General features: G+C 31.5%; 1 pseudogene; it reads left to right on the plus strand.

Annotated features, from left to right (window-relative positions):
• The first annotated feature begins 5,156 nt into the window (after positions 1 to 5,156).
• On the plus strand, positions 5,157 to 18,524 carry LOC139887671 (uncharacterized; annotated as a pseudogene).
• The last annotated feature ends 3,720 nt before the right edge of the window (positions 18,525 to 22,244 follow it).

Consider the following 22,244-nt stretch of genomic DNA (forward strand, 5'->3'; position numbering starts at 1 on the left):
TTTATAATAATAATATTACTTATATATATGTTTGTATTTTTATAAAAGTAAACTAATATAGCGTTAAGCTTTGTTTAAAAAGATTCCCTGTGGAACGAACCAGACTTACTAAAAACTACACTACTGTACGATTAGGTACACTGCCTCTAAGTGTTGTAGCAAGGTTTAAGTATATCCATTCTCTAAATAAATAAATATCTTGTGTACAATTGTATCGTATTTAATAGTATTTTCTGCAAAAATATAAGCTATTTTATATACTACTCTGCTAAAACATCAATAATATTCAATTCCCGACCACAAATGATAAGCAATAGTTTTCAAAAACAAGTTCGGTCAAAGTCCAGACTCACTAATGCATCCTAACAAATACCGGTCAGACACACTAATGCAATTTCTGGTTCGCTAAGACCTCTGCTCTGATACCAACTGAAACGACCCGACAATATTACTATAAACAAGGTACGTTATTCATTGATCTCATTAGCGAGGTATTTGACCTCTATATGATACATTTTATAAAATATTGCATTCTTATTTCATAATGACCAAACCTTTCATATATAAATGAAAGTTTTAAACATGTGGGCGATCATTTGAGAAATGATCCCCGAATACATAAGTTCTGGAATATTACAACTTGGCCATAATAGCCAAATATATTACATGACAAAGATAAAGTTTATTAGAATGCAACTTTCTTTAAACACAAGCATGAAAGACGCCATGCAACACCTTAAGCAAGCGATCAGCGGAAGACTTTTAAAGACCTGAGAATAAACATGCTCAAACTGTCAACACAAAGGTTGGTGAGATATAGGTTTTAAAGCCAGCATAAGATATAATAATAGACCACAAGATTTCATGTTATAAACGTTTCTGCAAAGATATTCTATATGTTGTTGAGCGCCCAGTAACTATACTTAACAGATATTTTCCGTGCATATTCCCTTTTCAAAGTTATCTCTACACCGTACCAAGTGTAGTAAAACGAAGTACTAAACACCCGTTATGAACTAGTGCTAACTAGCCCGAGTGGGGTTGTCAAACCCGATAGATCTATCAATAGGATTCACGCTTACATATTAACCATATGTAACAAATAGTTACCAGACTATTAGAGATATATACAAAGGTACAACTCAACATAGAATAAATATTTAAGTACTTGTGTCTATTTCGAAAAACAAAAGCTGCATGAATTCTCATCCCAAAATATTTATAGAGTTAAAAATGGGACTATATAGTCACTGTCGTAAAAGTATAGTTTTAACAAGTTTCCAACTTATTAAAATACAGCCGACGTCCTTGGATTCACGAACCTATAACAATAATAACGATTCAGATAATAATACATGTGAACAAAATTAATATAGCAAGTTCATAGAATACTTATATAATAATTTTTAACATTTTATGTTAGTAGTCCATTGTTAGTAGTCCAAAATAGTCCGAAAAGTCCAAAATAGTCCGAAAAGTCCAACAGTCCAATAATCGGTATATATATGTAATCTTAGAATTACCCCACGGCGTATTGTGTACATATTGTCTTGCATCAATCCAGAGACGTATTGACTTAGGATTTATCAAAACGTATTGTTTACATATTGTCATGGAATGTACCAAGATTATTATATATATACAATCTCGGAATCTAATGATAACATGTCCAAATATATATAGGATATAGGAAAAGTTAGCAAGGATATGGTTAATATAGTTTTTAAGGTGTTCTTCATATGTGCAAGTTATAAGTTCTTATAATATCTTAATATAACATCATAATACATATAAATAAGTGTTATTAGAGTTAAGTTAGAAAGATTAGATTAGTTTTCCAAATAAGTTTAAAATTAACTAAACTATGTTCTAGTAGTTATTAGTTATGAATTCTTATATATATATATATATATATATATATATATATATATATATATATATATATATATATATATATATATATATATATATATATATATATATATATATATATATATATATATATATATATATATATATATATATATAGCTATAATCATATGAATTGAACAAGAGTTTTGGTAAGGCTAATACCTTGATTTAAGAAAGATAAGTAGCTGAATATGAAGAGGATTTCTAGAGCTTGAAAAACTCCTTGAATTGGTGCTTAAAGATACCAAACTTGCAATCAAAACTTGAATCAAAGTATGTGTTCTTGATTGCTTCTTATATGATGATTATAGATTGTTTTTGAAGTTAAAAGATGAAGAAAATGCTTGGGGATGATCTAGTATGAAGATGGGAGTATTTTTAGAGAGAATTTAGAGAGTATGAATGAGAAAATGGAATGGAAAAATGGGTGTATGCATAAAAACGTTTTTAAGGTATTTATAGACAACTTATGTTGTCTTTTTTTGACTAATATCAAGTAAAGTTAAATTGATGTTGTCATGCATGACATAATAAGATTGATAATGTCATGCATGACATAATATATCAATCATGCAGATTTCTATTAGTATATACCAATAGTAAATACTTCTAGAAGCTGTGTATAATACGTGTATAAATACCGTATACATACAAGTAGCATTCTTGAGAAAAATGAACTGAAATACGAATATAGCTATCCATTATCTGTATTTGTATATTATTAAGTGTGTTATATTCATTGTATGTAAATACATTTTAACATAATACATTGTATGTAAATACATTTTAACATAAGTTAATTTCGTCGTTTAAAAAGTAACATATATACTGTTCAAAAACTCTTTAAATTAGTAGTATGAGAATATATATATATATATATAATACCTTGTTAATATACTTAATGAGATATTTAATTATCATATTTTCAAGTTAAATATATATATATATATATATATATATACATATATATACATACAAGTTATGACGTTCGTGAATCGTAGGAATAAAAGGGTGACCAAAAGCTTGTGTAAAACTCTTTCCGGAGGTTCAAGACTTATTAAAATTCATTGCTTATCAAGTCGGAATTATTAAATCATGTAGATAGTATAATTAAGTAGTCGGAAAAATCCGAGTCGTCACACCATTGGACTTTACCCTACGATTCAAGAACAATCTATAATTTAAAACTCGAACCCGTCATGATTTATATATGATTTTACTTTCTTAAACGAATACGTTTTATGATATAATAATTTCTATTATTATAACCTCTTAATAAAATGATTTTGAATATAATTAGTTCTAGGAAACTAAATTTTATAATATTTATATGTGAAATGATAAAAATTTACTATTAAACGATGCTATTTCAAATTAAAAATTTTACGTATTAAGTCGTTTTATTTTTATGATATAATTTTTGTAATTTTTTTTAAGAAACGAAGTTAAATTAAAAATGTACAATTTGTAAAGCACAACGTACAACAACGTGTAGCTTAAATAGTTGAATCGAAATTAATTCATTTACTATTCATATGAATAGTAAATGAAACGAAATTAATTAATTTACTATTCACATAAAAGCAACATGATAGATATTATTAATTATAAGTTACATAATATACCCCTGAAGTATTTAATAAATACGACTTTTTAAAAATTTACGATTCAAATTTGATTCTAAATTTATTATTATATTATTATATTTTATTTCAATATTATTATATTTATTATATTATTATATTAAAATTTATATTATATTATATATCTTTATCCAGTCAAAAACTAGGAAAACACATATTACGCTTATAAACTTTATAAACGAGCCTTTTTACAACTAATTTTATAAAGCTTAAGACCAAAACAGATATATATGTATTCAAATATAAAAAGTGGAATTTTTACTCATACTTTTACCCGTCAATTATCAGCAACAAGAGTACGAAATACCGGTCCGTGAAAACTGTCGGCAGATATTATTGAATTCTAATTCACACGTTTTTAATTTTTGATTTTTTTATTATTATTATTGAATTATTGATTATTATTATATTATTATATTTTATTTCAAATTTATTATATTAATATATTTATTATATTATATTATTATATTATTCTATATATATGAATGATTCAATCGAGAGATTTAAAATCTCACACACACATAAACATATTCATATACATATACTCCGTAGTAATATTATTATTAAGATTATATTTCTTAATATTATTATTAATCTTATTATTATTATTAGATTATTATTTTTATGATACAAAGATAATAATATACATAAAATACTACGACGGGGTTACGTTCGGGTGATTTCAAAACAAGTTTTTCAAATGGTTTAAAGCTAAGGAATTCATGGGTATTAAATAAGGAGGTTATGGGTATTGATCGGGGGTATTGTTCGTGAATCAAAGGTCAACCTTGCATTTATCATCTCCGTTGCGTCTGCATATTTTTCCTACAATATTGAACCACAATATTGATATGTGAGTTTTCATAGCTCCCTTTTTAAATGCTTTTGCATTATATATTTTTGGGCTGAGAATACATGCGTATTTTATAACTGTTTTACGAAATAGGCACAAGTACTAAAACAAATTCTACGTGGGTTTAAACCAGAAATATCCCCTTAGCTTGGTAACTATAACTACTGGTGTATGACTGGTATGCGCGAATCCTAAAGATAGATCTATTGGGTCTGACAAACCCCATCCTGACTATGGGATGCTTTAGTACTTCGAGATTATTTTAAACGCACCTGATCCGGTGTGCTTCAGAGGGTAAAACATGAACGTTAAGGCTTCTTACCGGGTGCCTACAACTTATAGAATGCTTTTATACACTTGCGAGTGTATGGTTATTTATGAAACTGAAATCTTGTGGTCTATTACAACTATTGAAAATCATTATTTATGATAAAACTATGAACTCACCAACCTTTTTGGTTGACACTTTAAAGCATGTTTATTCTCAGGTATTAAAGAAGCTTTCGCTGTTTAACTGCTATGTGCATGGAGACTTACATGGCATATTTTTCAAGGAAACTTTGCATTCAAACATTAATATGTATTATATTTTGACTGTTTAGTCAACTGATGTATTATTATGAACTATCATTTATTGGGATTGTCTATATGTAGAAATCACCACAAGTCAAAAACATTTATGTACATGCTTTAAAAATGTATACAGATTTTAAAACTTTCTTATATAGAAAGCGCGTCATTTGAAATGAATGCAATATTTGTAAAACGCATCATATAGAGGGAAAACCTCGTAATGGGACCGATGAATGATGTGCTGCGTCAATAGGGATTTTGGCTGGCCATCACAGTGTTGCCACCTTCGAAGAATTTGAACCCATTTCTTGGATTTGTCATTATATTCTAGCAGTCTATGAAGATGATCTAAACTACCCTATTTGGTAACTTCCAGGTGGATATGAAATCGATCCGAATAATATAATTTTGAAGAGAATTTATAATGTGAAACGACCCGTCCATATTACTATAAACGCAGTACGTTATTCATTGGTCCCATAGTGAGGTATTTGACCTCTATATGGTATGTTTTAGAAAATATTGCATTCGTTTCATAAAAAGCACACCATTATTATACATAATGCATGTTTTAAACAAGTGGGCGATTATTTAAGAGATAATCCCCATAATACAACAGTTTTCAAATACTACACACGTGACATAACAGTCGAATATAATACATGACAAAGGTTTTATTGAATGCAACACTTCATTTAAACAAAAGCATGAGACTCCATGCACAGCTTGCTCAGATAATGCAACAGCGGAAGACTTTCTTAAGGACCTGAGAATAAACATGCTTAAATAGTCAACACAAAGGTTGGTGAGATATATAGGTTTAAAGCTAGCATCGATATAAATATAGACCACAAGATTTCATAGTTACAAATATTTCAATAAAGATATTCTGTAAGTTGTTGAGCACTTCGGTAACCATACTTAACCATTAATGTGGCATATTTCCTTTATTATGAAATCTCCCTACACTGTACCAAGTGTAGTAAAAACGAAGTACTATGCAACCGTTTACGATACTAGAGCGACTAGCCCGGTTGGGGTTGTCAAACCCGAAAGATCTATCAATAGGATTCGCGCTTACATGTTCTTACAACATGTAAATATTAGTTACCAAGCTATTAGGGAAGATATGCAAGGTGGTACAACTCAACGTAGAATATATTTTAAGTACTTGTGTCCATGGCGTAAAACATAAAATGCATGTATTCTCATCCCAAAATATTTTTAGAGTTTAAAAATGGGACTTTATACTCACTTTCACAGATTTTTACTTCGTCAGAAAATAAGACTTGGCCACAGGTTGATTCACGAACCTATAACAAATATATACATATATATCAAAGTATGATCGAAATATATTCACAACATTTTTATTACGTGTTGATGATTTAAGTTGTCCAGTTAGCAGTCCAACGTTAGTAGTCCACAATTAGTAGTACATAAATAATTTAATATATATCTCGAATCAATCCATGACCCAGTGTATACACGTCTCAGGCTAGATCACAACTCAAAGTATATATATATTTTGGAATCAACCTCAACCCTGTATAGCTAACTCCCGCATTACTGCATATAGAGTGTCTATGGTTGTTCCGAAATATATATATAGATGGGTCGATATGATATGTCAAAATATTGTATACGTGTCTATGGTCTATCAAGATTACATAATATATAATATAAGTTATTTAAGTTATGGTTAGAATAGATTTTTGTAAATTAATCCCGTAGTCAAATTAACCATTTTTAACCAATTTTGTTTTACCCATAACTTCTTCGTTTTAAATCCGTTTTGAGTGAATCAAATTGCTATGGTTTCATATTGAACCAAAGATTACTAATATAAACAGAAAAAGTATAAGTTTATAGTCGTAAATACAAGTTACAAGTCATTTTGTAAGAGGTAGTCATTTCAGTCGAAAAAACGACGTCTTGATGACCATTTTGAAAAACATACTTCCACTTTGAGTTTAACCATGATTTTTGGATATAGTTTCATGTTCATAAGAAAAATCATTTTCCCAGAAGTATAGCTTTTAAATCAAAGTTTGTCATAGCTTTTAATTATCCAAACCAAAACAGTCCCCGGTTTTACTATGACGGCGTATGTCCGGTTTTACGGTATTTATCGTGTTTCCAGGTTTTAAATCATTAAGTTAGCATATCATATAGATATATAACATGTGTTTAGTTGATTTTAAAAGTTAAGTTAGAAGGATTAACTTTGTTTGCGAACAAGTTTAGAATTAACTAAACTATGTTCTAGTGATTACAAATTATAATCTTCGAATAAGATAGTTTTATATATATGGATCGAATGATGTTATGAACATCATTACTACCTCAAGTATAGTAGGTAAACCTACTGGAAATGATGAGAAAATAACTTGAGCTTCAAAGAATCTTTGATGGCTTGGAAGTTCTTGAAGCAGAATCATGACACGAAAACAAGTTCAAGTAAGATCACTACTTGATTTAAGATAGTTATGTTTATAGGAATTAAACCAAAGCTTGGATATGATTATTACCTTGATTAAGAATGAAAAGTTACTGAGATTAGATGGAAGTTCTTGATCTTTGATGAGTTGTTGGATTGGATTAAAAAGATTGGAAGTAATCTTGCAACATCTTGATTCTAGGTTGTTTTTATGATGATTAAAGCTTGTAATTGAAGCTAAATGATGGGGAAGATGCTTGGAGATGATCAAGTATGAAGTTAGGAGTATTTTGAGAGAGAATTGGGAGTGTAAGTATGAGAAAATGGAATGAAGAAATGGTGTGCATGCATAAAAACGTTTTTAGTTTATAAAGAAAGAAAAGATTCCTAATTTTGTTTTCTTGCTAAATAATTCATGCTACTTGACAAATGGTTGGTTCCACATGTTTCTTAATCATTTAAGGCTGCTAAGGAGTAGATTTTTATTGGTATATACCAATAGTAAATACATCTAGAAGCTGGGTATAATACAAGTGCAAATACCGAGTGAATACGAGTCGAATTCTTGATGAAAACAAATGGGAATACAATTGTGATTATTTTTGTTAAGTAAGAGTGTTTTGATATATGTATTGAACTCCTTCAAATGTGTATTAATACATCTTAATATACTATATATATATATATATATATATATATATATATATATATATATATATATATATATATATATATATATATATACATTTTAACTTAGTCGTTAAATCATCGTTAGTCGTTACATCTAAGTGTTGTTTCGAAACCTTTAAGTTAACGACCTTGTTAAATGTAATTAATACCATTGTTACTATATCTAATGAGATGTTAAATTGTTATATTATCATGATAACATAGTGTGTTAATATATCTTAATACGATATATAAATATTAAGACGTTATTACAACGATAATCGTTACGTATATATATAGTTTCAAAATCCTTAAGTTAGTAGTCTCATTTTATGTATATAGTTCATGGTTAATATACTTAATGATATACTTAATTATCATTTCATCATGTTAAATATATATATATAAGTTCATATATATATTATCATGTCATTTACAAGTTATAACGTTCGTGAATCATCGGACAAATTGGGTTGTCACACGTTTACATAAAATTCGTTCCAATTAATCAAGTCTTAACAAATTTGATTTCTTAACATGTTGGAAATATTTAATCATGTAAATATTAATATCGTTTAATATATAACCATGGAAAAAATCTGGGTCATGACAGTACCTACCCGTTAAAGAAATTTCGTCCCGAAATTTGAAGTAGTACCTATTCAATGGGCGGTGCTTGTAAACAGATGTGGATACTTCTGTTTCATCAGATCCTCTCTTTCCCAAGTGAACTCAGGACCTCTTTGAGCATTCCAACGAACCCTAACTATAGGTATGTTGCTTTGCTTGAGCCGTTTGACTTCACGATCCATGATTTCGACGGGCTCTTCTATAAAATGCAGTTTCTCGTCGATTTGGATTTCTTCAAGAGGAACAGTGAGGTCTTCTTTTGCAAGGCATTTCCTTATGTTCGAGACGTGAAAGGTATTGTGTACTCCAGCAAGTTGTTGTGGTAGCTTAAGTCGATAAGCCACCGGTCCAATACGTTCGATGATCTTGAATGGTCCTACGTATCTTGGGTTCAATTTACCCTCTTACCAAAGCGTATCACACCTTTCCATGGTGACACCTTTAACATAACCATATCATCAACCTGAAATTCTAACGGCTTCCTTCAAACATCAGCATAGCTCTTTTGACGACTTTGGGCGGTCTTCAATCTCTCCTTGATTTGCACAATCTTTTCAGTAGTCTCCCGTATGATCTCGGGACTAGTCAGTTGTCTGTCACCTACTTCGTTCCAACAGAGAGGGGATCTACACTTTCTTCCATAAAGTGCTACAAATGGTGCAGCATTAATACTCGTATGATAACTGTTGTTATACGAGAATTCTGCCAATGGTAAATATTTATCCCATCCGTTTCTGAAATCGATCACACATGCTCTAAGCATGTCTTCAAGAGTCTGAATGGTCCTTTCGCTTTGCCCATCGGTTTGAGGATGATATGTAGTGCTCATATCCAGACGAGTCCCTAGAGCTTCATGTAGTGATTGCCAAAACCTTGACGTAAACCTACTGTCGCGATCTGATATAATGGAGATAGGTACTCCATGTCTTGAAACAACTTCCTTCATGTATAATCGTACCAATTTATCCATCTTATCCATTTCCTTTATAGGTAGGAAATGTGCAGATTTGGTGAGACGATCGACAATAACCCAAATGGTGTCATAACCCCATGCAGTCTTTGGTAGCTTCGTCATGAAATCCATGGTAATACATTCCCATTTCCATTCTGGGATTTCTGGTTGTTGAAGCAGACCTGACGGTTTCTGATGTTCCACCTTGACTTTGGAGCAAGTTAAACATTCTCCGATGTACGTTGCAATATCAACTTTCAAATTCGGCCACCAAAAGTGTGCTTTTAGATCTTGATACATCTTTCCAGCTCCTGGATGTATCGAGTATCTCGTCTTATGTGCCTCATCCAAAACCAATTTTCTTAATCCTTTAAACTTCGGTACCCAAATGCGTCCAGCAAAGTATCGGGTTCCGTCTTCCCGTGTAACAAGTTGTTTATCTAATCCTTTAAGCATCTCATTTCTAAAGTTTTCTTCAGAAAGAGCTCCTTGTTGAGCCTCCTTAATTTGGGTAGTGAGGTTCGTACGCATCTTCATATTCTTTGCTCGTACTCGAATCGGCTCTCTTTCCTTCCTGCTTAAAGCATCTGCAACTACATTTGCTTTCCCGGGATGATAGCGAATTTCACAATCATAGTCGTTTATCAGCTCGACCCACCTACGTTGCCTCATGTTCAGTTGTTTTTGGTGGAAGATATGTTGAAGGCTTTTATGGTCGGTATACACAGTACATTTAACCCCGTACAAGTAGTGTCTCCAAATCTTTAATGCAAACACCACTGCTCCCAATTATAGATCATGAGTCGTATAATTTTGTTCATGAATCTTCAGTTGTCGGGATGCATATGCAATAACCTTCTTTCGTTGCATGAGAACATAACCAAAACCTTGTCGCGAAGCGTCACAATAAATTACAAAATCATCGTTTTCTTCAGGTAACGATAGAATAGGCGATGTAGTCAACTTCTTCTTTAATAGTTGAAATGCGGCTTCCCGCTCAGAAGTCCATTCATACTTTTTCCCTTTATGTGTTAATGCCGTCAATGGTTTGGCTATCCGGGAAAAATCTTGAATAAACCTTCTGTAATAGCCAGCAAGACCCAAAAATTGGCGTATTTGCGTTGGAGTCTTTGGGGTCTCCCACTTTTCAATGGCTTCAATCTTGACTGGATTAACCTGAATTCCTTCACTGCTGACAATGTGACCAAGGAACTGTACTTCCTTCAGCCAAAAGGCGCACTTGGAAAACTTTGCGTATAACTTTTCTTTCTTTAACAGTTCCAACACCAACCTTAAATGTTGTTCATGTTCTGCTTCATTCTTAGAATAAATAAGAATGTCATCAATAAAGACGATAACAAACTTATCTAAGTATGGACTGCATACCCTATTCATGAGGTCCATGAATACAGCTGGTGCGTTTGTCAGCCCGAACGGCATGACTAAAAATTCATAATGACCGTAGCATGTCCGAAATGCGGTTTTCGGAATATCTTCTTCTTTGACACGCAACTGATGATAACCCGATCTCAGATCGATTTTGGAGTAAACAAGAGATCCCTGCAGCTGATCAAACAAGTCATCAATTCTCGGTAATGGGTACCGATTCTCGATAGTTAACTTGTTTAATTCGCGGTAATCTATACACATTCGGAAGGATCCATCTTTCTTCTTGACGAATAAAATCAGAGCTCCCCACGGTGAAGTGCTTAGTCGAATGAATCCACGGTCTAGTAATTCTTGTAACTGGCTTTGTAACTCTTTCATCTCAGACGGTGCAAGTCTGTATGGAGCACGAGCAACTGGTGCAGCTCCTGGTACTAGATCTATTTTAAATTCTACAGATCTAAATGGAGGTAATCCCGGCAACTCTTCCGGAAAGACTTCAGGAAAATCTCTTGCCACAGGCACGTCGTTGATGCTCTTCTCTTTTTCCTTCGTTTCGACTTTATTAACATGTGCTAAGATAGCATAGCACCCTTTCTTCAAGCACTTTTGGACTTTCAAGCAGCTAATGAGTTTTAACTTTGAGTTACCCTTCTCACCATAAATCATTACTGACGTTTTATCCTTACGAGGAATGCGAATTGCCTTCTTGGCACACACAACTTCAGCTCCTATTTTGGACATCCAGTCCATGCCGATTATTACATCAAAACTTCCTAATTCTACGGGTATCAAATCAATTTTAAGCGTCTCTCCGGCTAAATTTATTTTACAATCACGGCAAATTTTATCGGCTTTAATTAGTTTACCATTAGCTAACTCAATCATGTACTTAGCATCTAGAGGTAATGATGAACAATTCAATTTAGCATAAAAGTCTCTACACATGTAACTTCTATCAGCACCTGTATCAAATATAATAGATGCTGATAAGTCATTAATGGTAAACGTACCCGTAACAAGCTCCGGGTCTTCACACGCCTCTCTAGCATTAATAACAAATGCTCTTCCCCGTGCAGGTCCATTATTCTTCTCTGGATTCGGGCACTGGCTCTTAATATGACCCTGTTTCCCACACCCGTAACAAGTAACAGTAGCCATGGTTGTTCTATTTGCATTGGTGGCAGGAGTCTTGGTGCCATTTGTATTTGTGACGGGAACCCTACAATCTTCAGCAAGATGACCCCTTCGATCACATTTGTTGCACACCACATTACAAAAACCAGAGTGATGTTTGTGGCATCTGTTACATAAAGGATTTCGTCCTTTGTAACCTGAGCTTGAACCACTACCTGCACCTTGCGTGGTTTCCTTTTTCTTAAGAGATTGTTGTTGGTGACCTCGATCACGGTTTCCATCCCACTTTCTTTTGTTATCCGATACCTTGGCATCGGTATTTGATGCGTTCTTATCCAGGATGATCTGATCTATTAGTTCGTTTGCCATGGTGATAGCTTCATGAATTGTCTTGGGTTTGGATGTTGTAACATTGGCCTTGATGTTCTTTGGCAGACCATCTTTGTACAATTCAATCTTTCGCTCTTCCGTTGGTACCAATTCAGGAGATAACAAGGCTAATTCCATGAATCGCCTATTATAGTTAGTAAGTTCCATGCCATCAACTTTCAGATTTTGTAGCTCGGTTTCCATCTTCCTGACCTCATTTCTTGGGCAGTATTCAGTGATTAGCATATTTTTCAACTCTTCCCAAGGAGTATCATATGCTTCATCGCCCCCTACAGCTTTTATATAGTTTTTCCACCATGTAAGTGCACCATCCTGTAATGTGCATGAAGCATACTTTGTCCTATCCCCTTCCGCACAACCACTAATTTTAAATACGGACTCCAGCTTTTCGAACCATCGGGTTAAACCGACTGGTCCTTCTATTCCGCTGAATGATGAAGGTTTGCAACCTTGAAATGATTTATATGAGCATCCAACACCAGGGTTGGTGTTGTTTGCTGCTGCTCTTGCCGCTTCGACCCAAAGCATACGGCCGTTTACGCGTTGGTTGATAAGCTCCTCAATTTCTTGTTCTGTCATTCGGTTTATTCGGGCCATGTTTCTTCAATAAACATATAAGATAATTAATCACATAGAATATTATAGATGTAGCGAGTAATTAATGGTACATCGTGGCATATTAATAATATGAACCAATTATTATAAAAGCCTTTTCTTCTTATTAGCACTTTATAATTATATCCAGGGTAGTACCTACCCGTTAAAGTTCATACTTAATAGCTTAGTACAAAAATTAACTACTACAATCTAGATAATATTCTATTATGAAAAATTTAAAGTAAAATCATATAATCATTTCATGCCTATTCATGATATAGCAATACAATACCAGTATTTCACATAGTTATATTTTACATAATACATATGTAGGATAAAATAAAGCACACTACATAATATTATACATGGCATGAAATGTTATCATGGCTGGAGGTGATTCAAAAACGACGGAGCCTTTTAGTTGGTGAATCAATTTGTTTAGGTGGAATGAGGGATAGACGCACAGTGTATTTTGTTGTTGGTCGGGGGTTGGAGGTACTTAATATCTCGGTGGGATTATCAGGGAGATTTATATGGTAAGGGTGGTTTGGTGGTAAAAGGTGTCGGTTTTCAAGCCCTACTACAATAGGAAGTTTAACACCGGGTCTTTTTGTTGCGTTAATCCATTTATGTTTAGAAATTTCTTTGACTTCCTCCTCCGCCTCAGGATCGTTTTCAGGTTCTTTCACTTTCGGTTCTTCTGGAAATTGTGAATCTTCCCAAAATGCATCCGACTCCAGGTCATCATCATCATCAGTTATATAGATGATTGATACATCTTTCTTCGGGTCATCGTCATTATCAGATAAGTCGATGATTGGTACTTTTGCTGGAGATTCCTCTTCGGAGTCGCTGAATGTGATAATGAGATTGGTGCTAGAAGTAGATATCTATCACACATTAACTACCACATTAGTAATATACCACATAATATTTACATGTTACAATATTCAATTTCCGACCAAAAATGATAAGCAATGGTTTTCAAAAACAAGTTCGGTCAAAGTCCAGACTCACTAATGCATCCTAACAAATACCGGTCAGACACACTAATGCAAATTCTGGTTCGCTAAGACCTCTGCTCTGATTCCAACTGAAATGACCCGTCCATATTACTATAAACGCAGTACGTTATTCATTGGTCCCATAGCGAGGTATTTAACCTCTATATGATACATTTTAGAAAATATTGCATTCGCTTCATAAAAAGCACACCATTATTATACATAATGCATGTTTTAAACAAGTGGGCGATTATTTAAGAGATAATCCCCATAATACAGCAGTTTCCAAATACTACGCACGTGACATAACAGTCGAATATAATACATGACAAAGGTTTTATTGAATGCAACACTTCATTTAAACAAAAGCATGAGACTCCATGCACAGCTTGCTCAGATAATGCAACAGCGGAAGACTTTCTTAAGGACCTGAGAATAAACATGCTTAAACAGTCAACACAAAGGTTGGTGAGATATATAGGTTTAAAGCTAGCATCAATATAAATATAGACCACACGATTTCATAGTTACAAATATTTCAATAAAGATATTCTGTAAGTTGTTGAGCGCTTCGGTAACCATACTTAACCATTAATGTGGCATATTCTCTTTATTATGAAATCTCCCTACACTGTACCAAGTGTAGTAAAAATGAAGTACTATGCAACCGTTTACGATACTAGAGCGACTAGCCCGGTTGGGGTTGTCAAACCCGATAGATCTATCAATAGGATTCGCGCTTACATGTTCTTACAACATGTAAATATTAGTTACCAAGCTATTAGGGAAGATATGCAAGGTGGTACAACTCAACGTAGAATATATTTTAAGTACTTGTGCCCATGGCGTAAAACATAAAATGCATGTATTCTCATCCCGAAATATTTTTAGAGTTTAAAAATGGGACTATATACTCACTTTCACAGATTTTCACTTCGTCAGAAAATAAGACTTGGCCACAGGTTGATTCATGAACCTATAACAAATATATACATATATATCAAAGTATGATCGAAATATATTCACAACATTTTTATTACGTGTTGATGATTTAAGTTGTCCAGTTAGCAGTCCAACGTTAGTAGTCCACAATTAGTAGTACATAAATAATTTAATATATATCTCGAATCAATCCACGACCCAGTGTATACACGTCTCAGGCTAGATCACAACTCAAAGTATATATATATTTTGGAATCAACCTCAACCCTGTATAGCTAACTCCCGCATTACTGCATATAGAGTGTCCATGGTTGTTCCGAAATATATATATATAGATGGGTCGATATGATATGTCAAAACATTGTATACGTGTCTATGGTCTATCAAGATTACATAATATATAATATAAGTTATTTAAGTTGTGGTTAGAATAGATTTTTGTAAATTAATCCCGTAGTCAAATTAACCATTTTTAACCAATTTTGTTTTACCCATAACTTCTTCGTTTTAAATCCGTTTTGAGTGAATCAAATTGCTATGGTTTCATATTGAACCAAAGATTACTAATCTAAACAGAAAAAGTATAAGTTTATAGTCGGAAATACAAGTTACAAGTCGTTTTGTAAGAGGTAGTCATTTCAGTCGAAAAAATGACGTCTTGATGACCATTTTGAAAAACATACTTCTACTTTGAGTTTAACCATGATTTTTGGATATAGTTTCATGTTCATAAGAAAAATCATTTTCCCAGAAGTATAGCTTTTAAATCAAAGTTTGTCATAGCTTTTAATTATCCAAACCAAAACAGTCCCCGGTTTTACTACGACGGCGTATGTCCGGTTTTACGGTGTTTATCGTGTTTCCAGGTTTTAAATCATTAAGTTAGCATATCATATAGATATAGAACATGTGTTTAGTTGATTTTAAAAGTTAAGTTAGAAGAATTAACTTTGTTTGCGAACAAGTTTAGAATTAACTAAACTATGTTCTAGTGATTACAAGTTATAATCTTCGAATAAGATAGTCTTATATATATGGATAGAATGATGTTATGAACATCATTACTACCTCAAGTATAGTAGGTAAACCTACTGGAAATGATGAGAAAATAACTTGAGCTTCAAAGGATCTTTGATGGCTTGGAAGTTCTTGAAGCAGAATCATGACACGAACACAAGTTCAAGTAAGATCACTACTTGATTTAAGATAGTTATGTTTATAGGAATTAAACCAAAGCTTGGATATGATTATTACCTTGATTAAGAATGAAAAGTTACTGAGATTAGATGGAAGTTCTTGATCTTTGATGAGTTGTTGGATTGGATTAAAAAGATTGGAAATAATCTTGCAACATCTTGATTCTAGGTTGTTTTTATGATGATTAAAGCTTGTAATTGAAGCTAAATGATGGGGAAAATGCTTGGAGATGATCAAGTATGAAGTTAGGAGTATTTTGAGAGAGAATTGGGAGTGTAAGTATGAGAAAATGGAATGAAGAAATGGTGTGCATGCATAAAAATGTTTTTAGTTTATAAAGAAAGAAAAGATTTCTAATTTTGTTTTCTTGCTAAATAATTCATGTTACTTGACAAATGGTTGGTTCCACATGTTCTTTAATCATTTAAGGCTGCTAAGGAGCAGATTTTTATTGGTATATACGAATAGTAAATACATCTAGAAGCTGGGTATAATACGAGTGCAAATACCGAGTGAATACGAGTCGAATTCTTGATGAAAACAAATGGGAATACAATTGTGATTATTTTTGTTAAGTAAGAGTGTTTTGATATATGTATTGAACTCCTTCAAATGTGTATTAATACATCTTAATATACTATATATATATATATATATATATATATATATATATATATATATATATATATATATATATATATATACATTTTAATTGAGTCGTTAAATCATCGTTAGTCGTTACATCTAAGTGTTGTTTCGAAACCTTTAAGTTAACGAACTTGTTAAATGTAATTAATCCCATTGTTACTATATCTAATGAGATGTTAAATTGTTATATTATCATGATAACATAGTGTGTTAATATATCTTAATACGATATATAAATATTAAGACATTATTACAACGATAATCGTTACGTATATATATCGTTTCAAAATCCTTAAGTTAGTAGTCTCATTTTATGTATATAGTTCATGGTTAATATACTTAATGAGATACTTAATTATCATTTCATCATGTTAAATATATATATAAGTTCATATATATATTATCATGTCATTTACAAGTTATAACGTTCGTGAATCATCGGACAAATTGGGTTGTCACACGTTTACATAAAATTCGTTCCAATTAATCAAGTCTTAACAAATTTGATTTCTTAACATGTTGGAAACATTTAATCATGTAAATATTAATATCGTTCAATATATAACCATGGAAAAAATCCGGGTCATGACATAATGATACTCAAGGCTGGACCCCACCGTACTTGTTGTAATTAGATCATGCTCATTGTGATATAGTTCTTGCTGCCATCCATACAGATTACGCGGTCTTGCTTGATAAAAAGTTGGGTCGAAGGAAATTAGATGGTGGGTATGTTCATAGTGGGTTGTTAAAAGCTGCCGGAGTTATATTGGATGCTGAAAGTGACACTTTGAAGAAGCTGTTAGAGAGTTACCCGAGCTATACGTTAACTCTAATGGGTCACTTACTTGGGTCAGCTGTGGCTGCATTGTTGGCCATGGTGGTGGTCACAAACCGAGATATGTTTGGGAACATTGATAGGAAAAGGGTTCGATGCTTTTTTATTGCCCCCGCCGGATGTATGTCACTTAACTTGGCCTTAGATATGCTGATGTCATCAATTTTGTTCGTGCTGCAGGCAAGTTTTTCTTACCTTTTATACAATTAGAGAGATATACTGAGACAATAAAGAGCTTTCTTAACTTTTATGCATTGTATGATGAAAACCAGAGCTAGCAAAATGGGTAGGTTGGGTAACCAGTTAAAGCAAGTAATTTTAAATTCAGTTGTGGTCAAGTTAATACACCAATATCCACAAAAGCATAGTGTTTATAACAGTTTGTCATTAGTAATATAATAACGATCATGATTCTTTGTTTGAACAGTTTACCATGTTTGTTGTGCTTAAGATGTGTAACAGACACATGCACATCGGAGGACAGAAAACTCAAAGATCCAAGAAGGCTATATGCACCTGGTCGCCTCTACCACATTGTTGAGCGAAAACCTTTCGGGTATTATCAATAAAAAAACTTCTAAGTGACCGAACTCATATTTGGCATAATATGATTGTAGATATGGCAGGTTTCCACACGTTATAAAATCAGCGGTGCCTGTTGATGGAAGATTTGAGCACATTGTGTCTCACTATGATGTATCATCAATATTATAGGGTAGTACATATTTGATTATAGATGAGCTAATGAATAGGTGTAGAATGTGTTGAAACACATTTTAGTTAACTTGCTTACTCTAACTCTCAATAATTGAAATCCATTAAACCCATTAGACATGGATATATGCTTTCTCAAAATTTAGCATTTTCAGGGTTATTTTTCCTTTTGTTATAAAATTCTCATTTCATGATCATGCTTTAAAGTATCCGTTTTAATGTGTGGTCTACTGCAGCTCTTCAGTTGGAGAATTACAAAATTGGTAGTGTACAACATCGAACCATCTCATCCTCGTGGTATGACTGCAAGTTCTCTACTTAGTTTAATATTTACAGTTATAATTATGTTTCTTTGATATAACTTCAATTATAAGGATTGGAATAATATTTCATGGGGCTTTATTCTTATCTTTTTTATGATAGAAGTCATAGTGTATTTGATAAATGTAATGTAGTGTACATAGTGCTACAAGTGGGGCTATAAGCATTTTGGCTACCCCATCAATTTGGAACAAAAAATATTATCTGAATGTCGAGGTTACTACAACACATGCAAAATAAAAAAATTACTAAAATTTACTCACGTAAAACCAATACCCGCTTAATCCAATAAAGTAGCCCCGCAAAATCGCGGGCACTAAGCTAGTAATAATAATAATAATAATAATATTAAAACTAGTGAAATGACACGTGGAACCACTAGTTTGTTTAAAAGAAACATTTTAATAATATGTTTTAAGTATTAAGTGAATGTAAATGTTAAGGTCATTTGGTTTAATTACCGGCGAAACCACGAATTCTGACTAAGAAACTTCTCGTTGTTTCTACAAATATTGATGTACTTAACATTTTTTTTTATTATTTTTTTGGCAAAAAACAGGAAGCAAAATAGATAAAGACTTTTCACAAAAAGGTAAAAAGTCAAACAATACAAAATGGGTCGAATTGGACTTACATTACTGTCCAGACAACCATGAATTCACATCTACTAACAAACTATGAAGGAGCTGTTAAAAACTAAAAACTGCACTAACATATAGAAGCAAGAAAACAACAAAACAACAAAACAAAAGGATCTCCCTAGAAGCGAGTTCTTTGACCTCTTTATCGTAACAACCATAAATGAACTGCATTTATTCTCCCACCACTCTCTTCTAATTTTCATTACAATTACTATTTTCCTTGTCATAAAAGCATATATTACAACCTTTTATTGAGATATGTACTTCGCATACATATGTAACGTAATTAATCCCGTAAATAGAACCCATATTTAAATTATAATAATTATTATAATTATAACAATAAATAATAATAAAAAATTTTACTTAACAATTGAGTATTTATATTTTTATTAATAATTATTAGTAATAACAAATGCCTTTTGAAAGTTTTTTAAAAACTAAAATACAATTATTTTTACAATATGCCTCAAAGTTTGTACATGTGTTCATGGGGTATTTTGTAAGAGATTGTACAATTTGTTTTAAAGTTTATACATATGGTCATGATGGTGTTTTATCATAAGGTTGTACATAATGTTTCAAATATCGTATATATGGTCATGAGAGTGTTTTACCATAAACTTGTACATAATGCTTCAAATATTGTACATATGGTCATGAGGGTGTTTTATCATAAGTTTGTACATAATGATTCATATATTATACAATTAACATGTTAAATTTATTTTAAATATAATTAATTATTTTAATGACATTAGCATGGGGCTTAAAATTTTTCTCTTTATTTTGAATTTTTTTAAGCTTGAATAATCCTTATTTATGACATCATCATTATAGAGATTTATTAGACACTACTATAAATTTAGTCTTTAAAAGACAATAATTTTAATATATTAATATTACTTTTTAATAATCATAATTAAAATTCATTACAATTAATTTAATTATTTAATATTATTACTCAATATACTAATTGGTGTATTTGATATCAACACCCAAATTGGTGTATTTGATATCAACACCCCATTGGTTAACACCCCCATTCCCACTATTTAAACCGTTTCCCACCCCAAACCGACCCACAACCCAGGGACCATTCATGCCAAAAGTCTAAACTTCAAGGGCCTAACATGCTAAACCTTAAAGCTTACACTTTTCCCCCAACAACAAACCACTGACAACTTCAAATGTCCTTACCGTCCCGTTCGTCAAACCTTACGCGTCACCAGCATCACCTTTAAACACGAAATAATTTTACAAACAAAACCCAACAAACTACATCGAAAACGGAGGTGTCTTGCTATTTTATTTTATTATCTCCATTACCACCACTATACTATTACTATTAGTATTATTATTATTACTATTAGTATTAGTATTAACACTAACATTAACATTAACATTAGCATTAACATTAACATTATTATTATTATTACTATTACTACTTATATTACTTATTATTATTATTATTATTATTATTATTATTATTATTATTATTATTATTATTATTATTATTATTATTACTATTACTATTATTATTTGACATATTAAAATAATAATAATAATAATTTGACATAGGGTATTCATATTATTTTTATTATTGTTATTATTATTATTATTATTATTATTATTATTATTATTATTATTATTATTATTATTATTATTATTATTATTATTATTATTATTATTATTATTATTATTATTAGAATTAGAACTACTTATAATTTCATTCTCTTTTTTAATATTGTTGTTAAGTCATTTTTGCATTTTTTTTACACATGTCATAATTCTCTTTTCTTTAACATATAATTTTTCTTAAGAAAAACAAAGAAATGTCACAATTACCAGACATTCATTTTATGACAATTTGTTTCGTAAATGTATAAGAAAACGAACTACCCTTAATTATTCCAACTCATTACGGTTGCAGTAACTTTTTTCCCACTTCATTCGGCGAAGCACTATAAAAGTAAAATTCCAAGGACAAAATTTTTCATTACTAAATATGATACTACTCCGTCCCAATTTAATAGTTCATAGAAAAAAAAAATACAGTTTAAGAAAAAATGACTGTCACATGTATTTTTTTTTTGTCTAATTTCCAGCTTTAACCCTTACCTTTTACCTACATTTTTGTCTTTTTAAATTCTACCCAAATATTCTTATCTATTTATAGAAGTTGAATATTAATTTATGACATATCAAAAAGAAAAGATTAACTATTAATATGAGACGGAGGGAGTAACAAATAATATGTAACGACAAAAAACAAAGAAAAAAAAATCCATACTATTTGAATAACTGCATAAATATTTCACGCCGCGGCGAAGCGCAGACCTTGAAAACTAGTTAGTATTTAATAAGTATAGGAATAAATGAAACAAAAAGTTGGGTTTGATTACTATAATTTTAATTTATTGTGAGCTTTCTTTTTCATCCTAGAGATAATATTTTATGATCATGTAAATCAATGTCCTGATAAACAGTTAGATGCATTGTTAAGAAGGATAACTCTTATGTACTATGATGAATTATAATAAAAAATAAATATTTATTTATATTTCAAATCTTATTATTTCTTCATTACATTCATATTCATACCCAGTCATAGACTCCAATCTCTAAGTATAATATTCATTGCTGTTTGTACAAGAGAAACACTGAATACACCAAATGTATCTAACTTTGAACTTTTCTTCAAAGTTCATCGCAAGTATACAGATTCAGATAATCATATTACATACATAGTCAGGAT

Source organism: Rutidosis leptorrhynchoides, chromosome 2 (assembly GCF_046630445.1).
Source record: "Rutidosis leptorrhynchoides isolate AG116_Rl617_1_P2 chromosome 2, CSIRO_AGI_Rlap_v1, whole genome shotgun sequence".
Taxonomy (NCBI): domain Eukaryota; kingdom Viridiplantae; phylum Streptophyta; class Magnoliopsida; order Asterales; family Asteraceae; genus Rutidosis; species Rutidosis leptorrhynchoides.